This window comes from Armigeres subalbatus, chromosome 3 (assembly GCF_024139115.2).
Source record: "Armigeres subalbatus isolate Guangzhou_Male chromosome 3, GZ_Asu_2, whole genome shotgun sequence".
NCBI lineage: Eukaryota > Metazoa > Arthropoda > Insecta > Diptera > Culicidae > Armigeres > Armigeres subalbatus.
This window is the reverse complement of record NC_085141.1, coordinates 299,840,226-299,861,857: the sequence shown is the minus strand read 5'-3', so window position 1 is coordinate 299,861,857 and position 21,632 is coordinate 299,840,226. Positions and strand designations below refer to the sequence as shown.

At 40.1% G+C, this 21,632-nt stretch overlaps 1 protein-coding gene across 1 annotated transcript in view; it reads left to right on the top strand.

The window, feature by feature from the left end:
- Nucleotides 1–21,632, top strand: part of LOC134224959 (myosin-IIIb-like) — a 411,175-nt gene that overhangs the window by 83,205 nt on the left and 306,338 nt on the right. The window lies entirely within an intron of this gene.

Sequence of the window (21,632 nt, the reverse complement as noted above, 5' to 3'; positions counted from 1 at the left end):
CACTCAAATATCTTCAATTAAATACTGTATGATGACAAATACAGATTTTTCTGGTTCATATAAATTTGATAAATGTTTCCGTTTTATTGTTTTGTCAAATTACTAATTATTGTAGCTAGTTCGGCCTAAATGCTCTTTTTTGTTGGTTGATGTTCGGATCAAAACATAAAACTACTAAGTAATGAACCGTTTTACTACATTTTGTTTGGCAAAAGCAAATGGTAAACTCGCTCTTGATCAGATCAGATTACCATTTAAAAAACGAAAGTCGCGCCCTATTCATAGCACACGTTTCGAGTTTCGCCGAATGTCCACTCGGATTGCAGTTCCCTTTGTTCGCCGGTAAAGTCCCCCCGCTGAGTTGTTTGGTGAACACTAACCACACATGTAATCAGCAGTGGGATCAGGGATGCCTTATGTCGTTGCCCCATCAGATGTCGAGTGACGGTTGAAATTTCAATAAAAGACATTTCACCGGTTTCACTTTCATTTTCTGTCGGTCCGTTGATGAGGCTTTGCCCGTTCCGAAAATCAGTAACCACCTAATGTATAATCTGCTGAAGTAGGCGATCACTTGTGCTTGGTTGGGGCAATAAAATGTCAAATTAGTAATCTGTGCGGCTTTAAAAATCTTTCATTTATTTGAAAATCTCAACCACTCGGCGGTGGTTATACGTATACACTCAGCGAACTGGACTATCGAAATTCATAACTGGCGCCTTATGAATCTTCGACTGATTACTCCACTAACAGTGCTTCTTATACGCAGTTACCTCTCCGAGTAATCAAGCGTCGATGGGCGTGTGGTCTACGTACCGGCCTCCCGACCCCGACGTCTATGGTTCGAACCCAGTCTGCCGCAATTCACTTTTTTTCAAATGAAAATCATCATTCATAAGGCAGCATATTGAAATTCATACCGATTCCTTGTGGCAAATTTTCATAAGGCGTTTGATTGAAAACCATACGTCCATTTTCCTCAGTCTATATAGTCATATATTATACAATATTTTTTTTAAACAATTGTGGAATCTTTGAATTGCAACTCGACATACACACTTAAATTGTAATTGTAATCTTTAACCTAATAATAAAAGTAGAAGTTTTCTTTGTCACGATTTAAATTGTAAAAAAGTATAACGAATTGCAATATGTTTCGCAAATTGATGTCAATTATGTCTAACCAGTCTCCGACCAACATATTTGAAAAATATGATATTGATCATATTTGGGATAACAAAAAATGAACATTGAAATAAAAAAAAAATTATAAAAAAGCTCCTCGAATTCCTACAAGAAATTTTATTGTTGTCCCCTTAGATTATTTATGAATATAAAAAAATCTTAAAGAGGTGGGGGGATTTTTTCTAATGTGTGTATCGGCCTGAATAATTAAACAAATAAAAAAATAAATGTAAAATATCCTAATTAATAAAATAATAACTACATAAAATTCCTTTTAGTCATTCTTTCGGATTTGTTAAATAATATTTTGAAAATTAGTATTAGCATTAAGCAATTTGCCCAAACAAGCCTGGACTATTGTATGAGAGCAGCATCACTTCCATCCGTTACCACAAATATTGATTTGGGACTAATCACCATCTCTTAGATGGAAGCAATGCCTACTCCAATAGTCAAGATCTGTCCTGGCAACGTCCTGGCGAATGCTGAGGAAAGGGAAGGATGAATAGTTGGACACCTACTTAAGAAAGATGCAGAGAACTCTACGACCTCTCATAGGTGCCACGGGAGGTTTTGGAATTTTTAGTGTGGAAGGTTATAACAGTAGGAATCCTTTTGATACAACGTGAAACACAGATAGAAACACAAAGAAGGAAAGAGACGATCCTGAATTTGAAGCCACGGCCAAGATTTTTTTATGTACAGGTTATCCGACTTGTCAATATCTCCAACTCAGCCATCTTGGATTTTTGTATGGAATTTATGCTCGTTTGTTTACGTTTTGCACTGAAAATGTATGTTCCCCCCCCCCCCCCCGCTGGTTATTCCCATCTACTGACGAAGTCGGATAACCTGTACTTAAAAAAATCTTGCCCACGACCTTATAAGGTAGAAGCGGTAGCCAATACGTAAGTAGCCAATGAGTAATTCTCGCCGAGACCGGGCCACTATTTGCACGATGTTCTTAAAAACGTCTTAATTTATATTCTTTCGGTGAGTATATTAAGGATCCGAGTTAAATTCTTCAGAAAGATGATCCGCTCGTTAGTAATACACGAAATCATTCTAACGGACCCCTCGATATTTGTCAATTCTTGACTTACCAAAACTGTCATAACTCCAACACTTCTCAACCGACCATAGAGATCAGCATATCATTGGAAAGAGAAAGAGTGTATCCTTAATTTGCACAACTTTCTTTTTGAACACAACTACCGATTTTGAATAAATCATCGATGGAAAGCTTAGCTTATATTGTGCATTGTGTCCAAAAATCTCAGGTTTATGTTTTTTCTATCAAAAGTTATGTACAATTTACCAATACAAAAATTCTTGAATTATTTAATACAATAACTTGAATACGGTTTATTAAAATGATTTCGTGTATAACTAACGAGGGGTTCATCTTTCTGAAGAAATTAACTCGGATCCTTAACCCGTTAACGCCCAGTGATCTATTTATAGATCAGTTACATTTTTTATATCTGTTGGGAAGTTTTAGCTCTGAAGTTAAACATGTCTTCGTCAAGGTTAAAAGACTATTATTCTTCAATTTACTTCCACTATTAACTTTTTTATGTATCAACAAGCAGATACGCATTTCGTTTCCTACTTGGAAACTTCTTCAGTGTTTGTTATCGACTCGATAACAAACACTGAAGAAGTTTCAAGTAGGAAACGAAATGCGTATCTACTGTTGATACATAAAAAAGTTAATAGTGGAAGTAAATGGAAGAATAATAGTCTTTTAACCTTGTAGCATTTCCCCTAAGACGCTCTAAAATAATTAATCATGTCTTCGTCAATATTGTTCTATGAACTAATATCTTTCATATGGTGAATAATTTGAATCGGAACTGACTCACTAGGTGGCGTAAGTGTCCATAGAAAACTTTACTTTTTCATACATAAATCAAGTAATGAGTAGTAAACGTCCAAACAGCAATCACTCTATACCTCAAGAACCTGATTAGCTAGGTACATGGAGTCTTCAGCAAAGTTGTTCAGAGTATCTTGGCGGTTCAAGAACTGATCCAAATAATTATAAATTTTTGTACGAGGTGGCGCTTGTGAGCATCCAAACTTCTTCTGCATATAACATCAATCTGTATCTCAAGAACCTGATTAGTTAGCTACATGGAGTCTTCAGCAATATTTTTCAGAGTACCTTGGCGGGTCAAGAACTGATCCAAATAACTCTGAATTCTTGGCGCTAGTGAGCGTTTGAGTTTGTTTCGCATAAAACATCAATCTGCATCTCCACACCCTGACTAGTTAGCAACATAGAGTCTTCAGCAAAGTTGTTCAGAGTATCTTGGCGGTTCAAGAACTGATCCAAATAATTCTGAATTTTTGCATGAGGTGGCGCTAGTGAGCATCCAATTTCTTTTGCACAAAACATCAATCTGCATCTCAAGAACCTGATTAGTTAGCTATATGGAGTCTTCAGCAAAGTTGTTCATAGTATCTTGGTCAAATAATTCTGAATCTTTGCATGAGGTGGCGCTAACTTCTGTATCTCAAGAACCTGATTAGTTAGCTACATGGAGCAGCAATATTTTTCAGAGTACCTTGGCGGGTCAAGAACTGATCCAAATAACTCCGAATTCTTGGCGCTAGTGAGCGTTTGAGTTTGTTTCGCATAAAACATCAATCTGCATCTCCACACCCTGACTAGTTAGCAACATAGAGTCTTCAGCAAAGTTGTTCAGAGTATCTTGGCGGTTCAACAACTGATCCAAATAGTTCTGAATTTTTGCATGAGGTGGCGCTAGTGAGCATCCAAGCTTCCAAGCAAAATGGAGCATTTTTTTTATCTCCAAGTAGCGATTTCGAGTCATAGCATTCTTTACGAGAGGCACCATTAAATCGTCATCTTCAGACCAATATTCGCGCTCGCTAGGTAACGTATGGTATTACCAAAAAATAAAGAACCCGATGGCAGTTTTCAACTCATCCACCGTTACTGCAAAATTTGGAGCACCCTACACATCACGAGCATCTCGGTTCGTTTCAATAACAATGTGCTCTAGAAGATCTGCTGAAATGAACTCCTCAAAAATTTCAATAGCAGACTTTCCTTGCAAAGATTGAGAAAGCTGTTGGATGTTACGAAGCGCTGCCTCTTCCAATTCTCCAAAGGCATACTTGGATGCCTTTTTATCCCAAGCAGATTTCTTTTTTGGAGGATGTCGTGATGAAGACGGTTCTGTCGAAGATAACCTAGAAACAACGTTGCGTCCTTATACTATGATCGCATCAATATCCGATAATATACCACTTAGGTCTTCACACGATGAGTAAATTTCAACTGGGCCACGAGTACGCATATCTCCATCCAACATTAGTTCATCATCGGCGGAACTTTCGTGGCTGGATTGTTCTGGTGCTGGTGGCAAAGCAACTATCTCCCGTTGGACGTTTTCAACGGTGATATGATCGATGGCAACTTCGAATGTTTTGAATTTCATCTCAAGCTATCAGTATCATCATAATTTTAGTAATAAATATATACTGCTGATAATTATTATTATATAAAACCTACCAGTACACCGGCCGGATGAAGAAAAATAATCAAATTATACTCCACCGCAAAGTTCTAAAGATCCTTCCACAAACAAACTCGTTGTGAAACACCCACGGGGATGACAAGCTACGCCATCTTTGTCACATCTTTTCTAAGTCACCAATACGAGTGCACTGCGAATGCAACATAAACAATTACGAGGGTGAACATGATATAAAACGAACAAAAGCATAGACAGTACCTTGTGAAAGTAGCATTCTGAAGAAATGAGCAAATAAGTTGAACATTCTTAAGTTTAAAGCAAGGAATCGAGTGTAAAATAGTTTTAATTTATAGTTTGTTCCTTTTTTTCCCTATTAAATCATGATTGTATCATGTTGCATTATTAAGTGGCATGGGCGTTTTGCATCATATTCTCCTGTAAAAACGAAAACATTCAAAATTCGCGCACATACTATTGCAAAATAAATCAGTATTGGGGTAATTTGACACTGGGGGATAAATTTATCACCCAAAAAAGAACGAACAGGCAAACCTGTCAAAATCCATAGTAAAAAAATTGGATGTCGCTCCTCTGGAAACACCAGAAGTGGAGGAAGACACATAAAAACCAGCTCGCTAATATGCGTAATAATTCTTATTGACCGATATCGTAAACATGTTCAAGGAGGGATACACGAAATCATTTTGTTGACGAAATGGAGGTACCGATTGAATTTGATATGATGTTCCTAGTTTGCAGTCATATGTTATATTGGTTTCAAAGCAGCCATATTGACAAGTCATGAGCGCCATGGTCGTAATAAAACCAAACAGTGCAGTATGGATCGTTATGTAGAGAAGAAATCTTTTTCAATGCGTCAAAACAACCACCAATGAAGTTTATTTCGATGTGCAATCAAATGTTGTAGGGAAAAGTGTGGGGGAGGCAGGACGAGAGATAGAGAGAGAATGAGTGTGAGAGAGATAGAGTGAGAGAGAGAAAGAGTGTGAAAGAGAGAAAGAGTGTGAAAGAGAGAAAGAGTGAGAGAGAAAGAGTGAGAGAGTGAGAGGGTAAGAGTGAGAGAATGAGAGCGAAAGAGTGAGAGACAAGAACGAGAGAGAGTGAGAGAGAAAGAGTGAGCGAAAAAAAAAGTGTGAGAGAGAAAAAGAGGGAGAGAGAGAAAGAGTGAGAGGGAGAGAGAGAGGAACAGTGAGAGAGAAAGGGAACGAGTGAGAGAGAGAGAGAAAGAGTGAGAGGGAGAGAGAGAGAAAGAGGGAGAGAGAGAAATAGTAAGAGGGAGAGAGAGAAAGAGTGAGAGGGAGAGAGAGAGAAAGAGGGAGAGGGAGAAAGAGTAAAATTTCCAATTACTTGATTCGTTCCCGAATCAGGCACAAAATTGTGGTTCATTTGCGAGGGAGCCCCAGCATCATCCCTTCCCCCTCGACTAGCCAGACTTTTTCCGAACTCCCTGCATCTCCCATAAACTTATGATGCTTGTGCCGATTATAATTGCTATCGATTAAACTGCGGTTCAATTATTTTTTCATAATTTTCAGCACATATGGCCCACCGTGTTAAAAAAAATTGTGACCGTAGATTTTCAATTAAATTATTTTAAGTTTATTATTTTAATATGTTGAGATGTTCCTGAAAAAATCAAGTGATTATCATGCAAGTGAGTTAATTCGGGCGTTAATGGGTTAATATACTCGCCGAAAGCTTTCGAAAGAATATAAATTTGGGCGTTTTCAAGAACTGCGTGCAAATATCGTCCCGGTCTCAGCGAGAAATACTCATTGTGGCTAAATTTAATAAAATTTGGTCAACAAAAACCCCCTGACAATAATAGATCAAAACCTGCCAAAGCCGTCATTTCTTCTAATAAAAGAAAAATAAATAAATTAGTTAATTATTAAATAAACAAATAAATAAGTTAAATAATTAAAAAATAATCTAATTGAATAATAAATGCATGAAAAATCAAATAAATTAACTATTTTATTTATTCAATAATATTTGGATAAATATTTAAGCTGTTGCTAATTCAAATAAATCCGAAACAAATATTTTTTTTAATTATGTCTCTACCGAATCGTTTTTTTTGCCCAAAAATAATATTTTCAGGGGAAACGAAAAAAAATCAGAACATTTTGCGGATTTTCAACACATTTTTTAGCAGAAAACCCCTCTATTTCAATATTTATTTATTAGTATCCCCCCATTTTGACCTTTTGGAGACCAGTAGGATATAATTTATATAAAATATTTATAACGGCCTAATTAATTATTGGTTTATTGAAACAATCAAATAAATCAATAAAGAAATTATTGATTATTTAATTGAATACTGAACACGAATACAAATCAATGAAGAAATGAAAAAAATATATTCATGAATGAAATAAAATTTAAAAAAATAAAACAGAATAATCCCCCTAGCGGTGATGGTGCCGTGTATTATAAAATGTAACGAGAAAATCCCGTAAGAGAGGCCAACATTGCGCATTAGAAAGATAGATTCAGTTATTTCCATCAATTCACATTTATGTGCATTTATTTAACTGCATTGCAGCAGGTTTTGAAAAAAAAATCGAATGCAACCTGTTGTAAGCGAATCGGGTAAGTCTAAGTACAACAATTACACTCAACACCACAGGGTGGGGAGGGGGGTGGCTGGTCTGGAGAAAAAAACAATGTTTTGTCAATAGCTCTGGAACGCAATGCAGACATCACCACATACAGATCTCACCTCAATTCGTCGAGCTGAGTCGATGGTATATAACATTATGACATCATGGGTCTCTGAGCCTTCTATCAAAAGTTCGGGTTTGGAGTAATCCTATCTCCCTGGCGTATACTTAGTGTACGAAAAAGGCAAAAATTAATAATTAAATGAATGAATGACAGAGTGAATAAATAAATAAATGAATAATTGAATAAAAAAAATATAAAAATGGGAAAATACATGAAAAACAGAAAAATAAATAAAAAGACAGATAAATACAAAAAAAAAAAAATAGGATTATAAATAAATAAATTATTGAAAAAATATATAAATAAATAAACAAACAAATAAATGATTCTTAAAATGATTCGAGACCCCTCCCTCCTTTACAAAGGGGGCTCCCATACAAATGAAACAACAATTTTTTCGTAAGTCGATCCCTCCCCATTCTGGAAAGGATGCTCTCATGCAAATGAAACAGAAATTTCGACATCACTCGAGAACTAATCAGATCTTACAAATCAATCTTAGATAGGGGGGTCCCGTAGCGTAGTTGGCTACACGTTCGCCTTTCAAGCGAATGGTCATGGGTTCGATTCTCAGCCCCTCCACCAAAACCCTCGTCAGTCGCCGGATGCGCAGTCTATGCGGTGGCGTATTGGGGTGCACGCCTCACCGTCACGGCTGCCTGATGACGACTGACAACTTGTTCTTCTCGGAGGCATTCCTCCAACGTAACCCGGATAAATGGCAACCGGACAATTCAACGATCATTGGATACACGACATGGACAAAAACGAACACGGACTCACGACGAGATGGACCAGCAACGACAACAACGATGAATAATGGAAAAATCTAAAAATAGATTCTGTGTGGATTCTGGCTGCAGAATACCATAGTAGATCTCGGCACAGTAGCGGTTAAGTAACACAGAGTGCCTATCAAAGAAATAAAGGAATAAAAAAAACCAATCTTAGGTAAAACGAAGTTCGTCGGGTTTGCTAGTAAATATATAAATAAATAAATGAATAAATAAATAAACAAGTAAATAAATAAATAAATTAATTAATAAAGAAAAAAAATATTTATTTACTCATTCATTTACTTATTTATTTATTAGAATATTTCCTTTTTTATAAGAATATTTGCTTATTTATTTATTTACTAATCTTCTTCTTCTTCTTATTGGCATTACATCCCCACACTGCAACAGAGCCGCCTCGCAGCTTAGTGTTCATTAAGCACTTCCACAGTTATTAACTGCGAGGTTTCTAAGCCAGGTTACCATTTTTGCATTCGTATATCATGAGGCTAACATGATAATACTTTTAAGCCCAGGGAAGTCGAGACAATTTCCAAGCCGAAAATTTCCTAGACCAGCATCGGGAATCGAACCCAGCCACCCTCAGCATGGTCTTGCTTTGTAGCCGCGCATCTAACCGCACGGCTAAGGAGGGCCCCTAAATCTATTCTTTTATTTATTCAATAATTAATTTTTATTAATTTTTCTATTTATTTATGTATTTTGTTAATTTATTATTTATTATTACATTCAATCATTCATTTTTTCGTTTATCTGTTTATTTGTTTAAAAAAATGTATTTCATTTGTGTGGGAGATGCTTTCATCACGCCCTGCCAGAAGAAGGAGGGGTGCCGAACCACCACATAAATATTTCTTGCCTCCAAAGCCCTTTACATCCAATTTGGTTCCAATTTTTATTGGCTCTCGAGTTATGCAGAAATGTGTTTCGGAGATTTGGTACATTCCGCAAAATGTCGTATCGCGAAAAATAAATACGCGAAATGTTTTTCGAAATAGTATACAACCTGTGTTTCGTTTGTATGGGAGTCCCTTTCAAGAAAGTCGGAAGCCTTCTTACAAAAAGCTGGAAAGCCTTCTTTCAAGAGGCTCGGAATGTTCTTTTCAAAAGACTCGGAAAGCTCCTTTCAAGAGCCTCGGAAGCCTACTTTCGAGAGGCTCGAAAGCCTCCTTTCAAATGGCTCGGAAGCCTCCTTTCAGGAGGCTCGGAAGCTTCCTTGCAATAGGCTTAAAAGCCTCTCATCAAGAGGCTCGGAAGCCTTCTTTCCAGAGGCTCGGAAGTCTCCTTCCAAGATGCTTGGAAGCCTCCTTTCCAGAGGCTTGGCAGTCTCCTTCCAAGATACCCGGAAGCCTCGTTTTAAGAGAGTCGGAAGTCTTATTTCAAAAAGCTCGGAAGGCTCCTTTCAAGAAAGTCGGAAGCCTTCTTACAAAAACCTCGGAAGCCTCCTTTCAAGAGACTCGGAAAAACTCAAAAAGCTCGGAAAACTCCTTTCAAGAGGCTCGGAAGGCTCCTTTCCAGAAGCTCGGAAGCATCCTTTCAAGAGCCTCGGAAGCCTCTTTTTAAGAGACCCGGAAGTCTCGTTTTAAGAGCCCGGAAGCCTACTTTCATGAGGCTCAGAAGCCTCATTTTAAGAAGGCCGGAAGCCTTCTTACAAAAAGCCCGGAAGGCTTCTTGAGGCCTCCTTTCAAGAAGCTTGGAATTCTTCGTTCAAAAGGCTTAGAAGTTTACTTTCAAGAGGCTAAGAAGCGTCCTTTTAAGATGCAAAAGAAGGTTCCTTTTCAGGGGATCGAAAGCCGCCATTCGAGAGGCTGGAAAGCCTCTCTACAAGACGCTCAGAAGTATCTTATCAAGAGGTAAGGAAGCCTACTTTCAAGAGATCCAGAAGCTCCTTTCAAGAGGCTCAACCTCTTTTTAAGAGGTACCGGGAGCCTACTTGCAAAAAGCTCGGAAGCGCTTTTGAGGAGGCTCGAAAACAAACCTACTTTCAAGTGAAACTGAAGCCTCATTTCAAAAGGCTCGGAAGCCTTCTGCTCAAAAGGCTCAGAAGCGCCCTTTCAAGATGCAAAGGAAGCCTTCTTTTAAGTGACTCGAAAGCCGCCATTCAAGAGGCTCGGAAGTTTCTTGTCAAGAGGTGCGGAAGCCTATTTTCAAGAGATTCAGAAGCTCCTTTCAAGAGGCTCGGAATTATTCTTTCAAAGGCTTGGAAGCCTACTTTCAAGAGGGGGTACCTCAAACAATGCGAAACTTTGGAAGGGTACTTCTCAAGAAAAAGGTTGAGAACCGCTGGATTAGAGCATTGCAGATATTGTAATGAATCTGCAACTGCAATATCTCTAGAATGGTGCAGAAACATATCATGATGCACTACAGATTGAAATATTTAATCAGAGCATGGTGTTATATAGAACGTCGAGATCACAACTCAATGATAGTTCGAATGGTCTAGATCATCTTTTTATCCAGAACAATCAATTTTGAACAATTTTGCTGAAGATAGCTCCGCGATTTTTGATAGCTGATTTTATTTTTCAGTCAACCATTGGGAAGCTTCTACCTTGTGAGGCCAAAATCATGGCCGTCGCGTACAGTTTGCCATAATTTGCGACATATGCACAGATTGTATTAAGTAAACGGCAGGCCCTTGCATTAGGTCTCCGGTCACGAGAAAATAAGAACTGGTTATGTGTTAGTGTCTACATTGAATCTAATTTTACACTCCCTCATCGAGGAGTGAAATGCTGTATACTTCGACAACCTCAGCAACCTTACAAAAAATTCGGTCAAAGACGGGTATTGAACCCGGACCCTCCACATTTAATACATCTAGACTGACGCGCTAACCATCTGGACTATTTACCAGATGAGGAACGATGTGACCAAAGGCAATCATGATTCACGTTTCATGCAATGTGGATGCGACAAGTGGAAGGGTAACAGGGATAGCAATGAGTGATACGAGTGGAATAAGCACCATGCATATTTGTGTCCTTTTCCGTCATCAAGCTAAATGGAATCGGGAAGATTGTGTGGGTTAATGTTATATTGCTGTACACGATTCATATACTTGTCTAGGAGGAGCCAACGAGATTCGTTTGGACGTATTGATCGAAGCCAAATAAACCGACTTAATGCAATGAGCTGTATTAACAAGTATGACATGCTCTGATCGGTTTGAATGCAAGATTTGATACAAAATGCTTAATACAAAGAATGTCACACAGAATTGTTTTGGGTGTACAAAGTACTTGCGTCTCCACGGACTATCCATACTAGAATGCTGATTCGCCGACGCGTGGTACTTTGTTCCCTAGGAGCTGCCAGCTAAAAGGCGTTTTGCCTCATGAGTTTTCCGGCAACAGAATATCACCACTTTTTTGAAATGTGAATATTATCAATATGATTGAGATTTTCGACAATTTTTGAATGGCATCAACTAGCTATCTTGTTTAACTGATGCATAATGTAAAAATACCCTGGAATAGCGTTACAAATAAGACAATAGAGCAGTGTTTGCTTAGCTAGGGCATATTGCCCCCCCCTTCCCTTACACTTTCCTGCATCGCTATGATCAGGACTGTGGAATAAATTAGAATTGAGAAAACTGGAAGCGATGGATATCAGTAATCAACTGAACTTCTTTATGCTTAAGGTCATGGTCCGAAAGTGGTGAAGTGGTGCCAATTGGTAGTTCTCATTATTGTGAGTTAACTATTTTAGTTTAATCGATTTATCATACGAATAAATAATTATTATTGACAAATACTGTTGGCCAGATTACATTTAAATAATGAACAATATCTACACATTATTGTCTAGCCGGGAACTAAGAGGCTATTTCGCTGAATGAAAAAAAAAATACTCAAAATAATAATAAAATATATGCAAAAGTGTGTTCTCTTGGAATATATTCCGATAAAGATGACGTTTATTTGTATGATGTTTAATCTTCTAATGCATGAGTTTTAAGGTGGTTATACAACAAAGCCACAAATCGGCCATCTTGGAAACCACGTGCTTTTCCTAGTGATTTTTCAAGAGCACGAATTGAGAGAACAACAACGCCCATGGGGATGAAACATCCGTAGATCGTTCGCTTACTCATGCTGAACAATCGACTTTAATTTCAGCATTGTACGACAATTATTACGCTAGATTTGAACTTTTGATAATAAGAGTAGAAAACCGTGTGGTGAATTTGAAATTCACCACATGGCTTGATTGTATAATCACATTAATGTTTTCTACCTCTTGAATATCAAACCGCTTGGAACTTACGCTGGTATGATCGAAAGCAAAATACTGGATAGTTGAAAAAGACCTGTGGGTACTAGGTGGATAAAAACGACTGGCCCGGAATGGAATACAGTGGATAAGAATACTCCACTCGGCCTAGGTTAGGTAAAAAGGAGCGGTAGCGCTCCAATCCAAGTACCACGTAGGAATATATGTAAGTAGAAGAAAAATAAGAAAATAGAAAAGGGAAAACATTTAGTTTTGGTATAGTTGGCCATAATCACGGATTACAGATATTTCGAAGGTTCGACTCCCCTGTTTAAAATATACTTGACTACCGAATTTCAGGTAAAAGCTAAATAAAATTTAATTTTATTCAATGTTGGAAAACTCGTTGTGCACAGCATGCGGATGGTATCTGACGACAACAATTTTCATAATAAATCTTCCACATGCTGTGCGCATATACGCATCGAGCTTTTAAACATTGTATAAATTGTCCCAATCGCTGATCATTATCCGTAAAGGTAGGCAATTAAGTTTGATATTTTATTTTGTCCAAACAAATTATTCCCTTTCACGATGACCAATGATTGATGGTCCAATGGTAATGATCAATAAACGGATGGAAAAAGAAGTGATGATCACCATTAAAAAGGCGGTTTTGAGGGGTCATTGCGTTGCTCGCATTCAAGCATTATTAAATTAATTAGTTGGTTCCACCAATTCATCATATCTTATCGGTGACTATTTTTTAGTCAGATCAATCTCATTACGATTTGTTCCTTTCCAGTTCCGCCGCGACTGTGGCATTAAAATGCATACCCCGACCGCTTGGGACCGCTTTTTCGGCGGTGAAGATCACATTTCTCTTTTTTGTCATTCCGTTTTCGAACCAGTTACGTTTAACGACGGCGATTGATGATGGTAATTTTTGTTACTGCCGATGACATTGAGAGTTTCCTACTCGTAGTTTTGTTCAGTTCGTTTGGCGCTTGGAAGTGGGGAGGTGCGGTTGGGTCGTTTGAAAGGTGCGATTAAGGTGATTGCACATCCGATTGTGAAATGTTTGGTGGTTGTTTTCTGCTACGGATGATGTAATGCGTTGTGATATAACGGTGTTTGCATTTTGATAGAGAAAATGGATCATTAATTGAGAATATTTTCCAAACAAGTTTTATCTTCTTTCAGTTTTACAATCCAACAGGTCACTACAAACCGACTGAGTATATTTGGTGTAAGGCTAAAACCTATTAGACATCAAATCAATACCAAGTTTTCAAAACGACTTATCTGCTTTTGAAAACGTCGATTTGACGAATCTGATAGTAATCCCATGTAAAGAGAAATTATTTTAATTTCAACGGGAAAGATTTTCGAAATTATGCTACAATTCTTTGGATTTCAACGGCGACAGAAATGACGGCGAATAGCATAAAAATAACAAAACTTGATATCTAGGTGAAATTTGTTATTATTATGTTATTAGTTCGTTTTCACCTCTGCACGAGTCTTCCTTTATGAGGGGCAGCAGGGACTATGTCCAAGGGCTTGACGACCCCTCTCCATGGCCAGTTCGAGTTAGGGAGCCTGCCTAGGATCTGGTGGAGTTTGACAGTGGGCTCTCTACAAAAAGCTGCATGTGTCTATAAGCAGACCCTATCAAACCCGGTCAACACATGAACGTATATGGGGTCGTGTAGGATGCTGTAGTGGAGGCGATAGAGGTGCTTCTCCATACAACATACATATATCATGTATGTAAATCGTCTCCAATTTAGCATCTTGTATTGCACCGTGAACGATTTTATGTTGACTGGGAAGCGACCGTGTGCCTCTAAAAGCGCACAAGCCCAACAGAGAGCCAACCAGCATACAGGATTATTACCAGTGATATCTTGATTACGGTATACTGGTCAGAGAAAACGACACACACGCGCGGGATAGTAATACAAAATAAACGTAAATTAACAAAATATGTCTGGCTGAACATTCTTAAATAACCTCAAATAGAGATAAAATAAGGGTTGCTGATTGACATTAGCTTTCCGATTACTATCAATGTGGTGGAACATTCGCAAATATTACTTTATTTTCAATTGTATTCCCCTTTGTTACTTTCCTTACGTTAAAGAAATGATGACGCGGGCGCCTAATCCGAAATTCAAATGAATAATTATTCACTTCGAACGATTGATTGTTTATTCTCGTGAAGGATCATCAATTGAACAATTAAAGGAAATGCTAATACTGTTGTGTAGAATTTGCATAGGTCACATCACTTTCCATGGTGAATCCCGATCGATGTTACTGATTGCCCAACTCAACTAACACAACTTCCTTCCCGTGGTAATTGTGGAGATGCAGAGGTATTCTCGGTCTCTAGTAGCAACAATAACCACACACGAACATTCCCTGCCTTTCCCAACTGACTGTAAGGACTTGGTCGGTGCCGTTTGTGATCAACATTTGCGAGCTGCTGAAACGTGCACTTCGAGAATAGATGATAAATCCCAACCACTATACACTTGGATCGTAGTGCAATTTACACCAGTTCTGATCAGTCAGTCTAATTTGGGTACCAAATAGTTGGATTGATTGGACGGAATAAGATATTTAGATTATTGCTGCAATCTATAATGTTGCTTGAGAGGTCAATATCATAACACTAGGCGTCAATTTAAGTTAACATTTAAACGATACAATCTATAAACTTCCAGATCGTTGTTCTGCGATTGAAATCCACGATGGTTTTTCAAGTTTATTTTGGCGTTCAATTTTCAAAGTAATTAATCGGTTTCTGAAATTTAACATGTTCAATTTTTATCTTCGTCTCGCGCAAATAACTTATAAAATAAAAAAAGTCATTGCGTCCTATGCTAGAGGTTTTTTGTGTGCCTTTTTTATGAGAGAAGAAGGGAAATGTGAGGTTTGAGTAAGTGACCATCATGGGCGTAACTAGAGTCCTGGTCAAAGGGAGGGGGGGGGGATTGCATGACCCCAGCTGTTGAGGAATTGCACGTATGTGCTGTCAAGGGTTCTTCATGCCTTTGCTGCTCTTTTGTCTTGTGGGTCATATCACTTAATATGCGGAAAACTAAACTAATTGCTAGTAATGGTGCATGGTGTGATTCATATAGAGAATAGAGTGTCTAATTATAGAGAATTACGTGGTGTAGACTGAGGATTCTTGATCGCGATGTGCTTTAATCGTATATGGTTTGAGTGTATTTCATTGTATTTTTTTTGATTTATGCACAAGATTTTTTAAATCAGCTTTGTCGTTTCTAAATCTCTTTATTTATGTTTGTATGATATGCGGAAAGCTTCAAACACGTTAAAAAAGACCGTGCTTTCTTTCCAAATTCATGATCATTGTATAACATTCCAAATTTTAAAGCACTTTAAAGGTTGCGAGGGCCGCACACTAATTACGTAAGGGCTAACGGGAAAGGGATCTCCAATAGCCTTGCGAGCAAAGGTGTAAGATTGCCATTCCAGAGATGGCGAGTTCGATTCTCGGTTCACACTGTCCACAAATCCCACACTTAATGAACATAGAAACGAAGATCACTTGTTGATATTGTAGAGTGCATAATAAAAAAAATTAAATGTAATCTCTATTACTGCGAGAGTTAGATGGGTATTGTAATCCTAATATTTTCATACTTAAGAATTGCGGCTCCGCAAAGTGTCATGCACGACTGAGCATATCAAACTTACTTACTTACTTATGGGTCCTGTACACCTCCGGTGGTGCAAAGGGCCGACTTGAAAGATCTCCATCCTGAGCGTTGCCCGGCTATCGCTTTAACCTGTTGCCAGGTTAGATTTCGGTCGACTTCTTTTATTTCTTTATTGAGGCTTCGCCGCCATGAGCCTCTGGGTCTGCCTCTGCTGCGATGTCCCGCTGGGTTCCAGTCTAATGATTGTTTACAGATTTCGTTTCCGCCCCTACGTAGAGTGTGGCCGACCCAGCCCCACTTTCGATCCCGAATTTCTGTTGCTATCGGCCTATGGTGACAACGACGATGGAGCTCGTTGTTTGAGATCCAGTTGTGAGGCCACCAGGCCCGAATTATATACCGCAGGCATCTGTTAATGAACACCTGCAGCCGTTGAGTGTTCTCCATTGATACACACCATGTTTCGCTAGCGTATAACAGCACAGATTTCACGTTAGAGTTGAAAATTCGTTTTTTGGTGCGTTCACTTACCTATCTGCCTGTTTTTTTTAGATATTTCTTAAACTCGCAAAGGCTGCCCTTGCTTTCTTTATCCGTGCGCCTATGTCGATCTTGGTACCGCCGCATATCAAACGAATATTTATAAAAAGCTCATATTTGCACTAACTTTTGAGATTCCGTATTAAACGAACGACAGGGGTTTTAATGTGATTTTGTGAATTAACTTCATACTCCCCTCCCAGTGGAAAAGCGAAGAAAGCCCTGGCGAGAATCGAACCTTCTCCCTTCGAGTAGTGTGCATCTATGCTTTGGACGTGTTCCATAAAGCGCACTATTCGTGAAGCAGTTGCAACATCCATAAAGAAGAAAAAATACGACTGTCGATCGAGCAAATACTTGTAAGTTTTTGTCAGAGTTTTAAATTTCTGTAATTACGCATAGTTAGTGGGAATTCAGGGACTATGTCCAAGGGCTTGACTATCCCTCCCAAGGCCATCTGCGAGTTGTGGGGCTTGCCTAGGATGTGGTGGGGTTTGACAGTGGGCCCTGTTAAACCTCTATAAAAAGCTGCATGTATCCGCAAGTAGGCCTCACCAAAGCGACCGTGTGCCGCTCAAAGCGCACAAGCCCAAGTCCTGGTGTTAGGTGGGACGCTAAACAGCCCTGACAGGACGGCCCTCCGACGAGACAAAAGGTTTGCGCAGGCCCAGTAAGCCGCCTGGAAAACCAATAATTACGAACAATATAAGAGATAATGCGGCTCGATATAATCGGCAAAGACCTATGCGACGAATAAAGGATCACGATTGGAAGCTTGGAACTTGGAACTGCAAGTCGCTAGGTTTCGCAGGTTGCACCAGGATGATCTACGATGAATTACATCCCCGCAACTTCGACGTCGTGGCGCTGCAGAAGATTTGCTGGACAGGACAGAAAGTGTGGAAAAGCGGGCATCGGGCGGCTACCTTCTACCAAAGCTGTGGCACCACCAACGAGCTGGGAACCGGCTTCATAGTGCTGGGTTAGATGCACCAACGCGTGATAGGGTGGCAGCCAATCAACGCAAGGATGTGCAAGCTGAGGATTAAAGGCCGTTTCTTCAACTATAGCATCATCAACGTGCACTACCCACACGAAGGGAAACCCGAAGACGAAAAGAAGCGTTCTACGCACAGCTGGAGCAGACATACGATGGATGCCCACTGCGGGACGTCAAAATCGTCATCGGAGACATGAACGCACAGGTAGGAAGGGAGGAAATGTATAGACCGGTCATCAGACCGGATAGTCTGCACACCGTATCGAATGACAACGGCCAACGATGCATAAACATCGCAGCCTCCCGCGGAATTGTAGTCCGAAGCACCTTCTTTCCCCGCAAAAACATCTGCAAGGTCACATGGAAATCACCTAACCAAGAAACGGAAAACCAAATCCACCACGTTCTAATCGACGGTAAATGCTTCTCCGACATCACGAATGTCAGCACTTACCGCAGTGTGAATATTGAATCCGACCACTATTTATCTTGTTTCAGTATTCCTGCGCTCAAAACTCTCGACGGTGTACAACACGCGTCCGAGTCGAACACCACGGCTTCACATTTGGCGGCTTCAAGACATAAACTAGCCCAAGACTACGCGCAGCAGCTGGAAGTGGTACTCCCAACGGAAGAGCAGCTAGGCGCAGCGTCTCTTGAAGATGGCTGGAGAGATATTCGATCCGCCATTGGTAGCACCGCAACCGCTGCACTTGGCACGGTGCCCCCGGATGAGAGAAACGACTGGTATGACGGCCAATTTGAGCAGTTAGTAGAAGAGAAGAATGCAGCATGGGCGAGATTGCTGCAACACCGAACAGGTCGAACGAGGCACGATATAAACAGGCGCGGAACAGACAAAACTCGATTTTCCGGAGGAAAAAGCGTCAGCAGGAAGATCGAGATCGTGAAAAGACGGAGCAACTGTACCGCGCTAATAACACACGAAAGTTCTATGAGAAGTTAAACCGTTCACGTAAGGGCTACGTGCCACAGTCTGATATGTGTAAGGACATAAACGGGAACCTTCTTACGAACGAGCGTGAGGTGATCCAAAGGTGGCGGCAGCACTACGAAGAGCACCTGAATGGCGATGTGGCAGACGAAGATAACGGTATGGTGATGGACCTGGGAGAACGCGCGCAGGACATAATTCTACCGGCTCCGGATCTCCAGGAAATCCAGGAGGGGATTGGCCGACTGAAAAACAACAAAGTCCCTGGGGTTGACCAACTACCAGGAGAGCTTTTTAAACACGGTGGGAGGCACTGGCTAGAGCGCTGCACTGGGTCATTACCAAGGTATGGGAGGAGGAAGTTTTGCTGCAGGAGTGGATGGAAGGTGTCGTGTGTCCCATCTACAAAAAGGGCGATAAGCTGGATTGTAGCAACTACCGCGCAATCACATTGCTGAACGCCGCCTACAAGGTACTCTCCCAAATTTTATGCCATCGACTAGTATCAATTGCAAGGTAGTTCGTGGGACAGTACCAGGCGGGTTTTATGGGCGAACGCTCCACCACGGACCAGGTGTTCGCCATTCGCCAAGTACTGCAGAAATGCCGCGAATACAACGTGCCCACACATCATCTATTCATCGACTTCAAAGCCGCATATGATACAATCGATCGGGACCAGCTATGGCAGCTAATGCACGAACACGGATTTCCGGATAAACTGACACGGTTGACTAAAGCGACGAGGGATCGGGTGATGTGCGTAGTTCGAGTTTCAGGGGCATTCTCGAGTCCCTTCGAAACCCGCAGAGGGTTACGGCAAGGTGATGGTCTTTCGTGTCTGCTATTCAACATCGCTTTGGAAGGGGTAATACGAAGAGCAGGGATTAACACGAGTGGTACAATTTTCAATAAGTCCGTCCAGCTATTTGGCTTCGCCGACGACATAGATATTATGGCACGTAACTTTGAGAAGATGGAGGAAGCCTACATCAGACTGAAGAGGGAAGCCAAGTGGATCGGACTAGTCATCAACACGTCGAAGACGAAGTACATGATAGGAAGAGGTTCAAGAGAAGACAATGTGAGCCACCCACCGCGAGTTTGCATCGGTGGTGACGAAATCGAGGTGGTAGATGAATTTGTGTACTTAGGCTCACTGGTGGCTCCCGAAAATGATACCAGCAGAGAAATTCGGAGACGCATAGTGGCTGGAAATCGTACATACTTTGGAATCCGCAAGACGCTCCGATCGAATAGAGTTCGCCGCCGTACCAGACCGACAATCTACAAAACGCTCATTAGACCGGTAGTTCTCTACGGACACGAGACCTGGACGATGCTCGTGGAGGACCAACGCGCTCTGGGAGTTTTTAAAAGGAAAGTGATGCGTACCATCTATGGTGGAGTGCAGATGGCGGACGGTACGGGGAGGAGGCGAATGAACCACGAGTTGTATCAGCTGTTGGGAGAACCACTCATCGTTCACACCGCGAAAATCGGACGACTGAGGTGGGCCGGGCACGTACCCAGAATGTCGGACAGTAACCCGGCGAAAATTGTTCTCGACAACGATCCGACGGGCACAAGAAGGCGAGGTGCGCAGCGGGCAAAGTGGATCGATCAGGTGGAAGATGACTTGCGGACCCTCCGTAGACTGCGTGGTTGGCGACGTGTAGCCATGGACCGAGCCGAATGGAGAAGACTCTTATATACCGAACTGGCCACTTCAGCTTTAGTCTGAATAAATGAATGAATGTAGTGCTAGATCAAAAATTACCTTTTAAAAATCACATTGAAGGCATTCAAGACAAGTGTAACAAATATATTAAGTGTCTATATCAACTTCCAAACAGAAACTCAAAACTTTGTCTTAAGAACAAGTTGTTGATTAACAAACAATCTTTTAGACCAGTCATGTTGTATGCTGTGCTAATATGGACTAGTTGCTGCAATACCAGAAAGAAGGCACTTCAGAGGATTCAAAATAAAATTTTGAAAATGATTCTGAAGTTGCCTCCGTGGTATAGTCCCAATGAACTTCAAAAATGTCCAAAAATATAATCTCCAATTTTATACAAAAATCGTTGCAATCTTCTATTGCAACGATTAGCTCCTTGTACCCTTAGTATATAAATTAGGTTAAGTTTAGTTTAAGTTTAAGTAATTCCTACGTGGTTTAATTCAACCAGAGGAAAATCCTAACTACCAGGGGCAATTAAAATGTATTAATAAAAACTAAAAATGTTTCATAGCAAATAAGGATAATGTTAAGAAAACACGGACCACCTAGTCTAAAAGATGAATGCATTTATTAGATAATTAGCAAATAAACCTAGTTAAAATACGAGAAAGGCAAAAAGATTTTTTTTATTAAACATTGCTACCTTGGTAGTAGGCTAAGGTTATGACTTCTGTTTGATGTGATACAATTAGATGATTTTAGGGTCACGGAAAATTTGTTCGTAGCTTTTGTGAGAAACAATATTCACTTACGTCTCTTTTATGTAGGATTGACTAATAATTATAATAAAATTATTTTATTATTTTATTGTATTGTAATGAAATTGTTTTAGGTTCATACCGTGAAATGTTATTGATTTTGTAGACCGTTTGTCAAACCCAATTGCAAATTATGCAAATGCATTCACTTATCGAACAACTTAATCATTCAGACGTTTAGTAAAATTAATTTCACTTCCCTCGCCACTACATTCCACCTCATTTCAAGACATTCGTAAGTAGTGCCTTCTGGCGATACCCGTCGATCGACGTTCCAAGTGCTCCTCAAGCTAACTGGAGCATTGCAGGCAGCGGCTGTACATATCTGATGCCCACTACACATCAGGCAAATCAGCACATGTAGCCCAGTTTTAACGCCCGACGTATTTTTCTTTCCAAGAGCCGCCAAGAGCTCAGCGGAGAGTGACCACTATCGAGCGACAAGTGAAATGCTTCTAAATTTATAGTCAA